The sequence below is a fragment of the Salvia splendens genome, chromosome 20 (genome assembly GCF_004379255.2).
Source record: "Salvia splendens isolate huo1 chromosome 20, SspV2, whole genome shotgun sequence".
NCBI classification, from domain to species: Eukaryota; Viridiplantae; Streptophyta; class Magnoliopsida; order Lamiales; family Lamiaceae; genus Salvia; species Salvia splendens.
In genome coordinates this window covers 15,265,515-15,268,694 of record NC_056051.1, presented here as the reverse complement: position 1 = coordinate 15,268,694, position 3,180 = coordinate 15,265,515, and positions in this window count along the sequence as shown.

Here is a 3,180-nt window from a genome sequence, read left to right as displayed (position 1 = left end):
CGTAGTAGGCTACGAAGGTCAAAGGAACTTTTGAAAGAAAATCTAGTGGATTGAATTCGTTAAGGCAAGGTACAAAATGTAGGCCTTAACTTTGTTTTGTAAAAAGAAAAGTTATAATATGGAAATGATACGTATAGTGGAACAGAACCAAAAGAATTTCACTCTGTATGAAAGATCTTGAACAGACATGGTTACAGAATGAAAGGCTGAAAAAAATAGTTCGAAGAAGAATATCCCATAGAAAACATGTCTGTGAAACGTGAACATGTTGAAGGACATAACTGCAAGCAGCCTTAGAAATGAAGTTTAATAGCAAAGGCTCACAAGGTCAAAATATTGTTCGTAAATAATAGGTCAAGGAAGACTACAATCAATCCAAGTGTCCAAAGTTATGAAGGCAACACCACTTTCCAAGAACTGAAAGTGGATTATGACTCAATGGATGAAAGGAAATAATAAGCGTTACTTGCAAAGAGTGAGTGAAACAAGATGTTAAATAGACAGGGGCTCACGATTATTTGAAAGGTCCTGAAAGACAACTCCTTAGAATCCAAGTAACAACTGTTGATTAAAAAGTTCGTTCTAGCTTTTAAAATCGCACCTCCTCATTCATCTTTCGCGGGCCGAAACTGGTAACATCGCTCAAGGAGCTGTGGGTTCCTTGCTGAGATTCTTCATATCGTTGCCACTAATAATGATAGTCGGAATCCATATCTTCATAATATTCTTTGCACCTCATAAAAACCATTCTCTTAAAACATCGCAATTATACTCGCGCTCCCAACGTGCTATAACAGTCATCTTCGTCGCACCACCACTTTTGACGCAAGAATTAGTTTACATCTTAGATCACAAGTATGATCTCTCCCCGTTGTAGGATTAAATCATTTAGCATCTCCTCTTGAAGTTCTTTTTGTACGTAATGTCTCTTCGTATTCTCTTTATTCTTATCGTTCAGGAAAAACGATAGTGAATTTGTAATCATCTAATGGAGTTTGAATTCGCACTACATATTTCCATTTATCTTATCCCTCGGAAAAGTGATATTGTAGTTGTAACAACTGAGTTCGATATCGTTCGATCAAGCAGACATCTTGGGCATTCTAGGTTTGCAACAAAGTTCATAGTATCATACTTTCTTCTACCAACACTTTCATAAAGTACCTCACACTTTTACGTTCATAATTCATTACTTAAAACATGATTCACATACCAAAAAATTCAACATGCATAAACGTATATCGCCATGCATAACTACGTCATATTCCTCATTCACTTCCAGATCTAAATTTTCCCAAAAGAAACGAACTAACATGCTTTCGTTCAAGGTTCAAAGATTTTCCAAAATTTTCAACAATTTCCCATAACATGTTATAGTTTTGTCAATCAAATTCTACTATGAACAACTAGTCCTTACCATTGTAAAACATCAACCTCAAAGTTTTTTTTTTCCACATAATCAGACACCATGCACTTCACCTATATGTTTGAAACAAACATTTTTTTAAAAAAGTTACAACATTCTCAAAACAACTCATCAATCTTCATCTTTCGTATAAAACACTCCATCTTCGTATGTTCACATGCTTACGTCATCACTTTCACACATATAACACATACTTAGGTCATCATACCAATCTTGCTCATGTCCCACATAATCATACCATAACAATATCATATTAACACATACAACACGTGCTTAGATCATATTGCCAATCATGCTCATATTCCACATAATCACACTATCACAATATCGTTTTCACACATATAACACATGTTTAGATCATCACGCAAATCATGCTCACATTTACGTCCTTTTTACATCATTTATTCACGAATTTAGAATCACATCACACCATCACGTAATTACATGCTCATGCATTCTTTTGCCCAAACCATCCTCATCATATCATCAATCTTATACATCGTTCTCATATTTCATCAACAACTTAAAACATACCTCACTTTCCATGGTTGAGCGTGATGCTTGGATGTTGAGCCTTCGTGACACTTCTAGTCAATAAGGGTTCACTAATCTAGACTTAAAGTGAAAGAAGACTCTCGGACCAGAGCGAAAGAACAAAGCTCTGATACCACTCTGTCACGACCGCCCAAACTAGGGGTACTACAAACGAGGCGATCGTGACCACGGGATAACATTAAAGACAACATTTAAGGATAACATTTTATATGAAAAATTAATTAGCTTAAAGGAATAATATTTTAGTTCATTAAAAGTTTAGACAACAAATTTTTAGTTTAAAGAAACTTAATGTTATAAATTTATTATTAATTAGCAACGACTTATGGCAAAGGATTTTTCAAAAGAAGCAGCGGAGAAAATAAATATTAAAATCCAATTAACTTCCAAAAGAAAACATTTGGTTTAGTTCACGAAAAACCATTTCAGAGTAACAGGGTAAACATCAGATTAACGCCTAACACAATCAAACATGCTCAAACACAGTACGAAACAGAATAAAGTCTTGAGGCATTGTTCAAAAATATAGCAGCGGAAATAAGGTTTAAAGAGAGTCAAGGATGACGTCTATGTATGAAGACACAACGCATCCAAAGTTCCTAGGCCAACTCAACATCCACCGCAACATCCCGCTCAACCTGCACATAGGGAAAAACATATGCAGGGCTGAGTACTTGTTGTACTCAATGGGCTCATGCCGAAAACATTTATACAGTTATGTCATCCATACCAGTGATCTCGAGTTTTATACGTAGTAAAGAAATAGCATCGCTGGCCAGTCAAATAATCTCCCCATTTTCTCAACAATCCATCAATCACAATCATCAATCCACAGTGCGACGAAAGTGTGGCCACACTATTCGCCCACGAGAACGGCCGACTAGCAAGGACGGCTCCCGATCTCACCAGTGTACACAGCCTGATAGGGTATGCGGCCCTACTCAGACCCGAATTCGTTTCACAACACAGCCATATAGCCTAACGGAGTAAACTCAGACGAACTAGGCATCAGACACACAATCTCAATCAAAACAATCCATGGCATGACATAACAAGTTAAACCACCCTTATAACACCACATCATATTTTCGGAAAATAAAAAGATTTGTAAAGAAAGCCCACCTCGTTGGCTTAATCAATTCAATATTCACTTAAGGCAACCCTCGTTCCTTGTGCTCACGTACACACAATAACCCTTG